This window comes from Mustela putorius, unplaced genomic scaffold (genome assembly GCF_011764305.1).
Source record: "Mustela putorius furo isolate JIRA1106 unplaced genomic scaffold, ASM1176430v1.1 tig00000228_pilon_pilon_pilon, whole genome shotgun sequence".
In the NCBI taxonomy this organism is placed as follows: Eukaryota; Metazoa; Chordata; class Mammalia; order Carnivora; family Mustelidae; genus Mustela; species Mustela putorius.
This window is the reverse complement of record NW_025421322.1, coordinates 2,321,752-2,336,135: the sequence shown is the minus strand read 5'-3', so window position 1 is coordinate 2,336,135 and position 14,384 is coordinate 2,321,752. Positions and strand designations below refer to the sequence as shown.

At 39.1% G+C, this 14,384-nt stretch overlaps 1 protein-coding gene across 4 annotated transcripts in view; it reads right to left on the bottom strand.

Annotated features, from left to right (window-relative positions):
• CPQ (carboxypeptidase Q) overlaps nucleotides 1-14,384 on the bottom strand; it is a 451,562-nt gene that overhangs the window by 91,604 nt on the left and 345,574 nt on the right. The window lies entirely within an intron of this gene.

Sequence of the window (14,384 nt, the reverse complement as noted above, 5' to 3'; positions counted from 1 at the left end):
CACACTTCAGTTCCCTCTCCCCTCCCTCAAGCTCCACCATTATTTTCTGGTTTAAATTTGAAAATATAATACTTGGCATTCTGTTTTTTCCAGATGAAAAAACATGAATGGTTGTGTGTGGTTTTCTTTTTTTTTCTTTTCTTTTTTTTTTTTTTTTTAAGTAAAATGAAGTTTCTTTCACCACAATTCATGCATCTACTGCTTGAGCCATAAGAGAAGAGGTATGGTCTAGACTATTGTAGCTGCTGGTAGCCATGCCCTTGACAGCCCCTGGGGGTTTCTCTGTAAGCAATAATTGACTCACATACATCTCACCACCCTATGTCAGTGGTCACTATCTGCTAAAAGAAGGTGGAATTATACCCATAGATATAGAAAGCATTTTTCACTTAACCAGAGTAGTCACAAGAGAATACTTCATTCTACTTGAAACTTTCAGCATGGAAATCCACAACAGCTGACTCTTAGGAAGGCAGTGTTAATTTATTACTTCACACATGTCACTTCCATATAATGAAATAATTAGCTGGGAAATTGTATCTGCATTCTCAATTCTTTTTTGTACAACAGGAGTGTCAGTATAATTAGGCATTAACTACGGTTTCAGAGAACTGAAGGTAGAAGCGTTGTGTACAGTGACTATTTTTTCCATCTTTATTTGCTCCATTCTTCACTTGGTGATTCAGAAGAGGTTGTTTAAATAGAGGCTTGTAATGGAAGCCGTCACTACAGTATGCCCTATTAAGGTAATTGCCTACAAGACAAAGAGATAAAAATCACATGGGTGGTCAAAGCTTTTCTGCCAAGCTCTTGTGGAAGCCAATAGGCTTAGTGCCTTAGGCTCCAACTCTTTGTTACTCTCTTGAATATGCCTTTCATTTCTACTTTCCTTTCCATTTCTGTTGTATTAGACCTTGGCAGGCTGAACTACCCACGAGGGGCAGCTCTCGATCCCCTTTCATTGAAGAAGAGCAAACACCAACCCATTTTGGCAGGTACAATTTTCCAACACACTCACTAAACAGTTTGCCAATTAAGGTGCTGACGAACTGAGCTCTCAATTGTGAAGAAAAGAACATGCTAAGTTATTCTATCTTCTAACGAAGGAAAGATTAAACTAGAGTCTACTTTCTTAAAAAACAAACAAACAAACAAAAAACCAGAACAAGGGTTGAATCATTTGTTCTTTGAGTTGAGTTTTGCAGATAATGTTTAAATGCCTCTTTTGCAATTCACAATTCATCTCCTGTCCCAACTTAGCTCTCTTCAGTGCACTCATACTGAAGCCACTAAGGCAGATAAAATTAAGGGATGCCACCTTTTGGAGACCTCACAGCTACTTTTTTTTATAATTGCTCCTCCATCCTCATCCTCATAATGTAAGTCTCATCCTTACATTAAGACCCTGCTAAGCTGACATGGTCTGGAATATCCTTATTGCCTGATAATGTTAAAAAATATTGACCCTCATGAAATCTCTATTCTTTGAAATCTTAAAAAAATAGCAAAAGAAGGGATCCGTCCAAGGGTATCTCTGTCCTTGGCTTATCAGGCATAGTTGCTTGGAAGTAGAAAGCTGAACTTGGTATGTGGAGGGTCTTAATATATTTTCCTAGGTGGGTCTAAGCTCTACACATGCAGAGAATATACAAACAGATAAAGACATACACTATCTCCATCTCTCAAGGATTAGAATTTTGCTCTTATTTTTTCTTTTCTTTTAAGATTAGAGGCACTGGGAGATGTCCTGAGGAGGTATCCCGGGGTGCCTCTGATCTGAAGACAATCTTTTAAATAGTAGAATGATCTTAACATTTATTAGTATGAGAAGGCGTTTCATATCATTAAAAGTTATTTTTAGATTTTTTAAATTTTATCTATTGTCCAGCTAAAACTTTACTTAGAAAATGCCCTCAAGCTAAGAGAATATTATAGCAAAGATTAAAAAGTGGTTTTTTGGTTTTTTTTTTTTAATCACTGTAGCAAGATTTAGAAAGTCAACTTCAGGAACAAATAAATATATTTATTTTTAACCTTTCCAGAGCAGGTGCCCATATAAAACATTGAGAATTACTGGTGACAGCTGATGTCTGCATGATTATACAATATCATCTAGCCTTATACTCCAAAATGCTATAGAATGTGGTTCTCTGAAAATGTTGTAGAATGTGTTTTAAGCTAAGCATTTTGAAGTGACTTCTCCATTTTTCCACTCATGTGTTAACTATAACCACCATGCCTGATTTTATTGGTGTGTATGTACTTCAGACTACAACAAGTGGAGATATATACACTCATATCTATATAAATCCTATATTTAAGATGGACGGCAGAGAAGTACATGGTCATAGAAGTCATTATGGCTGGTCTTGAGAGAGAAAAGCTAGGTTCAAGTTCAGGTTTCATATCTTGTGGCCGTGCTTTGCGACACTGAGGACTTTCTTTACCTCCCAGGGCCTCTTCATTTTCACATATAAAATATGGAAAACGGGACATTGCCTGGCAACTTCCAGAGTCATTATTTTTATTAAAGTCCATGAAAGAGTATTCTTATTTATAAATGATCACACTGATGCAAGAGATTACAATGACATCTTGTAAATAGTACGAACTTGCTACATATTTGTTTGGGAAATAGGATCGTTAAAAATTCTTGATGGTTTCTTTTCTCTCTGTAAATCTATCCAGAAAGATCTCTAGTACTGGATTTCTAGATCTATTAAAAGGAACAAATTACTTTCCCTCACATGGAAAAAAAAGGACAGTTTTCACAAAGAACTTTTCCCTCTATTTACTATTACATTCTCTTCCTTTTGACCTTTCCTAATTCAAATGACAAAACAGCTTGATTGTTTCCCATTTGGCTCTGCGGGGTATAATAAAGTATTTCCCAGAGCTTTGGAGAGGGAAAAAAAAAAAAAAAAAAAAAAAAACAAAACCATGGAGTTATGCCAGTGAGGGGGAAAGGATGCATGCCATACATTCTCCCAGCCCTCAGTTAATGCTGGGAGAGTTTCCCAAAACACATCTACAAGTATTTACTATAGCATTGCCTGTGATTTCATGGGGTGGTGCATCTCACTGGGCGAGTTTTATTAAATGAAACTACAGATTTTATAGATTTTATAAAAGCCAATTATACTCCTGTTTTAACTAGTAATGGAAATTCTGTCTAATCTCAAAATGGCTCATGCTATGAAACCATTTTAAACCTTTCTTGAAAGGTCTTGTTAAGCTTTTAAAATGTGAATTGTTGTTTATATATGTTTTGCCATGTGGGGCATAAAAGCCCTTTAGAAATTAATTCTGAGAACTCTCCTTTAAGAGAACTCCGAGACCAAAGCAGTTTAGACAAACTGCTGGTTGCTAGGGGTAACCTCAGCTTCTAGAATGAATAATCACAGATGCAGGACAAGCACTTGATAAGAGTATGCACGAGTGAGGTCTTCTGAAAGAAAATAAAGAGTAAAGCCTTAATCTCTGGGTTAGGAAAAACAATTATGCCAAGATCAACTCTATGAGGGGACAAGTGGCACATTTGAGACACCAAGGGACTTGGGTTAATATTTAGAGGATGGCCCATTAGAATGAGTTCCACAGAGAAAGACAGGACTACGGAAAGTCTTCAGGTTGTAGTCACAGTGATGTCCTGTGATTCTGCTTTTCAGTTCCCTGTTTGATCTTCAGCCCTGAAAGTAACGTAGTTTTAGTCCCACCGATTGTGGCTTCTAGACACTGTTTCTCAGAGAACAGAAGGAGCTCACCACCCAGTAGCTGCTTTGTGGCATTGAGCTTACTGGCAGCCCTGCCAGTTTTGTTCTGCCCATTCATTCCTCACGCCGTCTTTGACAGGCTGTTCTCTGACAGTTATATATTTATGACTCTAGCAGAAGGACAAAAAACCCACAGCAGACAGAAGTAGGGCACAAATGTCCAGAGGGGCTACTGATTATCACAAGATATGATGTGCTGGGGGTCTCCTGGGAAAAGCCTCTCTCCCAGACAATAATTCAGATTTTAAAAATGAAGCACTGTAGGCAAATCTACAGATAAAACTAGGATGTGGCTATAAATCGTGAATGACAACTGTTAGGGATTAGGAAGAGAGTTGTTAAGATGTATTGGAGTGTTCATTTCTTGGAAAGACCCTTCTGTGTGTAGAAGGGTTTAAAAAAATACTTTAAAAAATACTTTAAAAAATACTTTTGAATACTATTGCATTTAGTTATCTTAATTAAGGGTTCTGTTGTTGCTTCAAGAAATTTTGCGAGAGTAAGCTAACCCCTTTCTCCAACCAGGGTACCAGCCTACAGTGTGGCTCCTGGGCTGGGTACCACTGAGGCAACAGACCGACCTGGTGATGGTGTGTTCTGTCAGCAAAATACCTAACTGGAAACAGCTGTCCCCTCTTGAGGGCTAAGCTTACAAACAGGTCTCCTAAGGCCCACTAAGACACAATTCAATGTAAGCCACAAGACACCCACAATGTGAGAATTTCACTACGTGCTACAGATTGCTTCCACCAAACGGTAAGGCTGTGAAATTGGTGGAAAAGGCTTCAGAAGGAAGTTTCCTAAACTTCTCCCCCATAAGGGTTTAAAACAGGAGTCAGCAAATGTAACCAGCATGCCAAATCTGACCAGCTGCTTATGGTGGTTGTTTTTTAAATACCGAGTGTTATTGAAATCTAGCCATGCTCATTTGCCTACTATTGTCTATGACAGCTTTTGCACTACAAGATCATAGTTGAGTAGAGAGGCCACATGTCTTGAAAACCCAAAATCTTTACTATTTGGATCTTTAAGGAAAAGCTTGCCAAACTTGGTTTAGAGGATAAAGGGAAGAAGACAGTCCTGGGCAAGTTAAAATAGTGCTGGTGACTCAAAAGTGGTTTGCTGACTCTGTAACTCAGTAAGTCCCAAGCACACGGGATGGGACAATTTGGTTCCAAAGGCTCTGACCCATATAGGTCACTTGTGAGCCTCAGGCATGACACTTCAGTTCAGATTTGTGTGTCCTGGTGTGCCAAGCTGATTTCCTTAGAAAGCTCATGCACCAAATATGCTACGGGTCCTTCTGGGTCAGATCACGACCTGTCTGGCAATAAGAAGGCACGGAGGCAGAAAGTATTTGTGCCTAGCTGGTAACCTCCAGTAAGCTGGTAAAGGAGGCTAGATGCAAACTGGAGTTCTTCTACATGCTCTCAGGAATGCAGAATAAGTGCGATAAGATGCCCGCCACGATGTCACAAGAGACCTCAGTGTTTGGGCACAATGTTCCCAAAACGAACCTTAAAAGTGTAGTCACGTTCTATGGGTTACTGATGATAGCAGAACAGTCAGGATAAGGATACCGTTACTTACAGGCATGGAGCTGCAACTAGCACTCCAGACAAACTACACTGTGATCTGACACCATAACGCATTGCGGGATAAATATTGCCCCGCGACTGTAGGCCAAGTCCTGACATTCAATGACTATGGAAAGATACCATTCTAGTTGTCATAGCCTGTCATTTTACTTTAAATATTCCTTTTCTCCTATATGGAAAAAAAATAATAAAAACTAACCAAGAAGGATTCTTTCTAAAGAGATCAAGGAAAGAGGAGAGTTAAAGCCTACTCACTTTCATTCACAAGGTGACATAAGGCGATTCCCTAAGATCAAAGGGAGTATATGCTGATACTTCTGCCCAGGCTGACATGCATCTCTATGTAAATGCCACACATACAGAAAATTCTGAAGCCCCACAGTCATAATGGAATTCTACGTAGGAGAATGCAAACAAATACAAAAGACAGCCCTTTCCCTTTACTAAAAAAAATTAATTCATAAATTCTAAGAAGACCTTAAAGAGCTCCCAGGTGTGCTATAGAAATTATGTGAATGTTGGAACTACAAGGGCCTCCAGACCAACAAGACACTGAGAGAAATGAAATTTAAACCAATTTTGTGATGTGCTTGACCAACAAATGCAAACATCTAGGCAATGAAAGAAAAACACAGGATGCATAAAATCCTGGCAGGACCGAGTGAGATTATAACCTCCTATCAGGACGTCCATACTGCAAAGGACATTAACGATAGAAGAAGAGCCACGCTGGAGACATGGTGCAGACACGGTTATGCTGAATGGGTATATCAGTTCTATTATTTTTATAACCAGAGCTGCAGATGAGCACAGAACTGTTCCCACTTGGGCAGTGGTGTCCTAACTATCACTTGATAGAGAGGCAATAGGGCCAGTGAAATAAAAATGTCTACGTAAAACCATTTGTGCAGATAACATAAGAAGTCCCACAAGCATTTCCACCATGTCCCTTTATTTTAAAATGAAACATGAACCTATGAGGGTTGGGAAGCTGGCAAGAACTCCACTACTAAAAGAGGAGTATGTATTTTATGTATTTTTACATAAGAGGACAATTTGTTCATCAGTATGGCAAAACGTACACATTCATTTCAACTTCTTCTGCTCTAGAGTTGGCGAGAGTTAGGGGAAACGGATGCATTTAGAAGGATCATACATCTCATCCCTCATTTAATAAAGGCTATTTAAAATATCGCCCTAATTAATGATTACCAGAACACAGCAGTGTTCATAATCCCTATAATTCAATTGCCAGTAGTTTGTGCAATAAATCAGGAAAAGGTTAAAATATTTTTTATGCCAGAATAGAACATATCAATCTATTTTATTTGATTACCTTGTGTAATGAGGCTTTTCCAAGGCTAGATTACCTTACTCATTATAATTATGACAGATATTTTTGCTTAAAATGGGAAAGATTAAAAAATGTCAGCAATCTAGTTGAAGCTCTTCTAGGATGTTTTTTCCTCCTTTGTACATTTTGGGACATGAGAAATGACAATATACTCTCCTTCCAAGAGTAGAGAAGATAGTAACATGGTTCCCATGAAAAGCAGATTAGGCGAATGGCATCTGGACAACACTCATTTTATTCACTGATTTGAAAATGAAATAAAATTGTCTATAATATTTTCTAATTTCAAAGGTAAATTCCACTCTTACGAGTGAACTCTTAAAAATCACTGGAGCACTATGATATCCTCCTATAGGTGGTGACATTTCCTTCTTAGTGAATGCAAGCTGAATTCAACCAATAAAGAAGTTCATGTTTTTAACAAATAATAACTTCATCAATAAAGAAGAACATAAAGGCATCCGGTACCATCTTTCTTCCCTTTTTCTAGAATAACCTATGTTTGGGGCATAAGAGAAATCTCCCTCCCTCAACTTTTTTAGGGATCTTTCTTGCCTCGGGCTCCCTTTTGTCTCCATTGAGTTCCAACAGCCCCTTGTCTCCAGGTGAAATCTGTGCTCCTGAGAGTCAGCTTTAGTTATGAACTGGAAGGTATGTCTATGGCCTGCTCTTCCAAGGGGTTTCTCTGAAATGAAATAAGGTCACTCCAACCATTAACAACCCCATAAACCTCATGCAGGATAAAAAGGCCTTGTGTCACCTTTAAATCATAAGGCAGAACACAGAATGAAGGTGACCCTCTCAAAGACAAGAAAGGAGAAGAGTGAGAGAATGCTGACCATTAGAAGTGGAGGCAGGACTTTCCTTAGGACTCTTCAGAACTGTACCTTGAAAAACAAAATATTAATCCCACAAGCATGGCCAGAAATAAAAAGTCTAACAATATAATGTATTGGAGGGGACAACTAGGACTTTCATAGGTTGCTGGTGGGAATGCAGAAGGAGACAGCCTCCTACATCTTTGGCAGTATCTAGCCAAGCTAGACATATACCTGTCATATGACACAGCAATTCTACTTCTAGAAAAGAAATGTATATGTCCACCAAAAAATGTATATGTCTACCAAAAAATGTGTATGTTCACAAAAAATTTGTGAACACACAAGTGTTCACAGGAGCCTTATTTATGATACCTAAAACTAGAAACAACCCAAATGGCCATCAACAGGAGGATGGATAAAGATGTTGTGGTCTAGGGATACCACAGAAAACTCTCTGTGCTAGAGAGGAACCAACCACTATGAATGAATGCATCCACATGGGTAAACTACAATGCCGTACTGTTTTGTGCGAGAGGCCGGATTCAAAAGTACAGACTGTATGAGTTCATTTATATGAAATTCCAGAACAGGCATAACCGATCTGTGGTGATAAAAGTCAGTATTAATAGTTACTTAGGTGGAGTCAGAGGTTGATCTGAAAGGGAAATTTTCTAGGGTAACCAGAATACTCTGTATCATGACCTGTGTGATGGTTACAAAGGGAGACACATTTGCCAAATATACTGAGCTTATATACTTAAGATCTGTGCATTTTCTTACTGAATGCTAATTATATGTCAGTAAAACACTGTTAGCATGGGAAAGATGTTACTTCCAAAAATCAGTTACATAAGGCACAAGCAGTATACACATAAACAATTCTCAAGTCCTTGTGCCAATGTGAACAAAGTGGAAAGAACTTTAGATCAGGAAGACAACATTTTATAACTTATCGAAATATGCAAAGTAGCATTTTTTTATATTATGTTCAGTTAGCCACCATACAGAACATCATTAGTTTTTGATGTAGTTTTCAATGATTTATTAGTTGCATATAACATCCAGTGCTCATCACAACACGTGCCCTCCTTAATACCCATCAGCCGGCAACCCAATTCCCCAGACTTTTCCCCTCCAAAACTTCCAGTTTGTTATGGGCATGCAGGATGAACGCTCAGGATTATTTCTATTCTAGATGACTCCAAAATACAGTAAAAAATTCATTTCCTGGTTATTTTACCTAGTTACTGCCTCCAACGCTCTTATAAACCTTTTGGAGCCAAAGTTTGTTTTCTTGAAAAGAGTGTTGCAGACTTACTATAATAGAGTTGCATATGAGTTTCAAAATGGATATATAAACCACAAATAGCCTGACATATTACACAATTTAGTAAGGCTAGCAGTTATTATAATAGTTTGACTAATATTTCATTAAAAAGCGTAACTATGACATAAAAATAACTATAATCTGAATAAAATTTTGAAAAAATAGTTTGGCAGTAAGTTTCATCCTATAATTTTATTTATTTATTTATTTATTGACAGAGATGGGGAGATCACAAGTAGGGAGAGAGGCAGGTAGAAAGGAGGTAGCAGGATCCTTGCTGAGCAGAGAGTCCAATGCAGGGCTTGATCCCAGGACCCTGAAATCAATATATTCAGAGTAATAAAAAGGAGGAATAATAATTTTCTGCATCCTGTTTTTACCCATAAAAGTGATGGTATTTACTATTAAAGAAATTTACTATTAAAGAAATACCTAATAAGAATGTATAGAACAAAGGATAGTACATGTACATTTATAGTATTTAATATCTTCCTGAAGAATACTTAATTGGCTCTAAGCAAAATTCATAAAATTATCATTTAGGTCATAAAAAGCCATAAAGGAATTGTTATATGGAAATAATAACATGAAAATATTTTATGCTTTTTACCATATAGATTAAGGGTCAATAGACTTTTTTGGTAAAGGGTCAGATGTTTAGTATTTTAGTTTAGTATTATACAGTCTCTGTTGCACAGCCAGCTAACGTTGTGAAAAACCTTCTTAGCCTGAGGTCTGTACACAAACAGATGGCAGGCTGGATTTGACCTATGGACCACAGATTATTTGGTCCCTTACTGATATAGATCATTAATAACCATAACTGTACCATAAAAATGCTAGGGAAATGACTTCAAAAGTTCAAATCTTTTATTTTTACAATCACCAGAATAGTCCTCGCCAAATGAAAGTTCCATTCCTCTTTGACAGCACCTACACCTGAGCCAGGTCTCAGTCATCACGACTATGAAGGAGAGTAGACATCCCTCTTCTCCCTTCCTGATTACTCATGCACACCCTCGTGTTCCTCAAGGATCAGGTCCTGAGCCTTCCACATGACCAACATGTCCTAGCCATTTCTCCCATTTCTTACTTAACTCCTTTATATCTGCTATGCTAAGCCTTCATAGCACTCTGCACCCTGACAATGACAATGAGTTTTTTTGTAAAAGTAAGATAATTTTAGTAAATAATTCAGAACCCCATTACATACTGTTCATTATACTAAATTTCTCTCTCTCTCTCTCTTTTTTAAGATTTTACTTATTTGTGTGACAGAAAGAGAGAGAAAGCACAAGCAAGGGGAGTAGCGGAGGAAGAGGGAGAAGCAGGATCCTCACTGAGCAGAGAGCCCGATGCAGGGCTTGATCCCAGGACCCCGGGATCATGACCTGAGCTGAAGGCAGATGCTTAACCAACTGAGCCACCCAGGGGCCCCCTGTCATACTAAATTTCTTATGTGTGAGTTTAAAGTTAATATTTAAGCAGAATGTAAGGTCCTTATGGCCAAAGACCATAACTTCTTTTATTTTATCCTTCCTTTCCTCCATTTTTTCTCTCTCACTCCCCTTCCTCCCTTTCTCCTTTTTTTCCTATAGATTAAAGTATTTCACATTCTTAGAAATGTCTAGATAAGGTGTCGTATTTATTTCAAGGATAGGAATAGGGGCTAGAGAGTTAGAGAATGTTCTATGGGGAAAAGGGTAATTCAGTTTATCTTTGTAGAACAGCCAAGAGATGGAAAGAGGAGAATTCAAGGCAGAGGAATGGTATGATTAATGATATGAAGAAAGGCCAGTGTGGGGTGTGTAAGGAACTGCTCATTTTTGTCAGAGTAGAGGACAATGGAGGAGAATGGTGTGAAACCTGAGCATGGAGAACCACAAGCACCAAGAAACTGAGTGGTTTGGGCTAAATTCTATTAGCACTGGGGAACGGCTGACGGTTTGGAGGCAGAGGGTTTATTTGAATTGAGCTGGGCTTCCAGAAGATTGACTTCATATGGGAGGCATAATGGAAAGCCTGAACTAGAGAAAAGACGGGGGACATAAAAATGAAGGGTTCTCCAAAAGTGACAGAGTGTAGAATCAATGGAGCTTTACTGTTGACTAGATGTAGGTCACAAGGAAGAGGAAGGAAGGAAAGATGGCAGGGACACTGTGATACCTGCTGGGAGGGAAGATGATGCTGTTGTTAATAGAAACAACAGACAAGGAGGGACAGTTGTGACAAAGATGATAACTGAACTTCTTTTAGGCTGAGCGTCTGTTGTAGAGTGAATTTTTTAAAGATTTTATTTATTTATTTGACAGAGATCACAAGTAGGCAGAGAAGCAGGCAGAGAGGCAGAGGAGGAAGCAGGCTTCCCGAGGAGAAGAGAGGCCTTTGTGGGGCTCCATTCCAGGAACCTGGGATTATGACCTGAGCTAAAGGCAGAGGCTTTAACCCACTGAACCACCCAGGCGCCCTGTAGAGTAAATTTTTAATAATAGTGTACTGACCCACAGTAGTACTGCTGAAGATAATATTGCCTTTTTTTTCCCCCACTCACAGATGACAATACTAGATCTTAGACTGGCATGCTTAATTGTACATTTTAATTGTAAATAATACTACAACTTTGTTCTCAGTATACCAAAGCATAATTATTATACGAGGTTCTCTCTACATCGTGAGGGTTGGGAGGGGAAGATAAGCTTTAATAAGTTGAGTTGAGGAGATACAGTGTCTGAGAGGCCAAAGGACCTCATTGTTGATGTCTCATATTTACTTAGTGGCACAACAAAGTCCAGACCCAGTTCTCCTGATAGCCAGTGGTGTACTTAGTTTCTTATCTGAAGGGAGAAGAAGGCCTTGGCAAGTTCAGATGTGGTACCATTCTGTGCTTGTATTTCAAGTGTTTTGGTAAGTATACCTGCAGAAGGAGGAAGGATATATTCCCTTTCTGCCATTTGTGGTTTATAAGATATAGCATTCTCTTTAACAGGAAATAGAAACTCCCATCAAGTAAATGTTTCCTGATGTCCCTGTCCTTTCATTTAATTGTTTTCTTTCATTGTTTTTCCTTCATGAGAATTAAAAACAATACAGTTATATAACTTACTGTATCCACCTAGTCCTAGTTTTCTCTTAGAGGTAACCATGGTTAGTGGATGATAAAGATCCTTTCAGACTTCAGTTAAGCAAACATAAACTCTCTCTTTGCCTTTCCACATCCATTTCCAGAACTGTCTCATAAAACCTTTCCACTCTCCCTCTGACTGCCAGCTGGATATTGATGCTCAAGGCAACATTGAGAGCCATGGTGCTGAACTATCAGTCTGGGCCCCTGAATGACTATACGGAGCAAGCCCTCCTGGGGACTGGATGGCAAAGGAGAAGAAATAACTGTCTATCATGTTGAGCCACTGGAATTGCAGGGCTTGTTCATTTCAGCAGCTATCACAACCTTAGTTAGATCGGAGGGTTTCTTTGTTGTGGCTGCAGTGAACTGGACATTGACTATTTTTTTTTTTTGGCATTAAAAATGCTAAAGAGAAGTTTAAAGACTATCTTATTTGTCCTCCTTGGGTTGGCCCTTGCTTATTATATTTACTTAAACTCAGCTGCGCCAGAAATGATGATGCTCTTGACAATACCTCATTTACTATGTTAATCATCAGAATACAGAATGGGTCCTTTGAATTTGACTCTATCATATAAAACATGCAGAATGTTTTTTTTGAAGGTGAGATAAAGAGCTACCAAAAAGTAAAAAGCCTATGGTTCCCTTTCCGGAATTTCTTTCCATTCCTGAAAATGCAAAGCAGACCAGACACCGATATACAGATTCTTGTAGAGAGACAACAGGGATATGGTCAAGATAAACCAGTTCTGTTAATGTGACTGCACATCCCCTGGAAAAAATGTACATGTATATATTCCTCTGCCAACCCCCTAAAAGCTTAGAATTTGGTCATTTCTGTTTTCATCTATGTCTTTTAGTAGGCCACAGCGAAACTCAAAACCTTACAGAGGAATAAACCTTTTTTCAGATCTAAGGAATTTCAGTGGTTGAGGAAAGTTCAAGCCAGATCCACGGCAGCTTAAATCCATTTTTTTCCCCTCAGAGTAGAGTATATAATCAAGCATAAATGTGCTTCAAAACAGTTCTGAGGTATTCTGTTCTGCATAGAGTCCAAGATGTATATACTCTAAAAGCTCCACCTTAAAAATAACTTAGTTACTCTTGCTGCCTCAAAATGAAGCATGAACTTCTAAACATGATATATATATTCTTTTTTTTCAGGCTCTTGTTTACCTCCTACTCTCTGCAGCTTGCCTTCTGTGTACCAGCCACTCTGAACCCCTTTAGTTTCCTCAGGGTGCTGTGGACGCCTTAACTCCAGCCTTTGCACATACTGTTCCCACTACCCAATCCCCTGCCAACTCCTTTCCCTTACCTTATTTCTATTCATTCCTCAAGTCTCTGCTTCAAGGTCATTTCTTCCTTGTAGCCTATCCTGAGTGCTCTCCCAGGCCAGGTTAGGCGAGCTTCCCATCTCTGCCGTCAATACATTATCAGAACACTTCACACATTGTAGCATAATTGAAGTTCATCAATTGGTGTCCTTCTCTAGCTCGGAGCCTCGGTAAGGTCAGGGTGAACTGTTTACCAACACTAAGCCTATTGCCTACTATGAAGCATAGTAGGTGGTCAGAAATATTAAATGAAGGTTGTTGAATCTAGATTAACTCTCCTCTGACGTTCTATCTAGCCTACCACAACATATAGAAGCTGATGCTACTGACCCACTCACCATAGGACACTTAGTGGGAATAGTTTTATTCCCCAGGATCATTTGAGGCCAAAAGAACTGAAGAGGTAGAAGAGTTGAGCATAAAGCACAGTTTTCCTTTATACAGAATGTAAGTATATTCTGTGGTCAAATTCATGCCCCTGAGCTCGTTACTCTTAAGCTCTAACTAAAACAGGGTAATAGAGACTGACTCGGTAAATGATCCAAAAGGCTATAAACACAATTCAAAAGAAACAAACCTCTCCCTAATTTTGATAATGGAAGCTTGCAGATCTGTTCCTTCTAATCTGACACGCAGGACAAACACTCCAGCAACAGCAAACTGGATCCTTCTACCCCACCCACCCATCACTGCTCAGCAGCATACCCACTGATTTGGGAACTCCTCTTGAACTAACATTTGATTTGTTCCAGAGTATCTCTGAGCTTGTACACTTTGTCCTCTCTCAAAGGGGGGTGTTGGCATTAGTCTCCCTGTCCCCGGTCTTAAATGCGGCCTTGGATTTCTAATCGTGATCTTCCACCATCACCTTCTCGCCTCAAGCTTCACTGTGGTCTTCCGAAAGTCAATGTCAAACAAAGCAAGCCGTCCTCTACATGGCCGGGTCTGAGTGCTGCCATTCCACCACCATGATCAGGGCTCCCAATGACTCGAGGCCCCAGGACTTGGTTCTCAAATACCAGTGCTTCCAGGACAATTTCAGGCATTAAA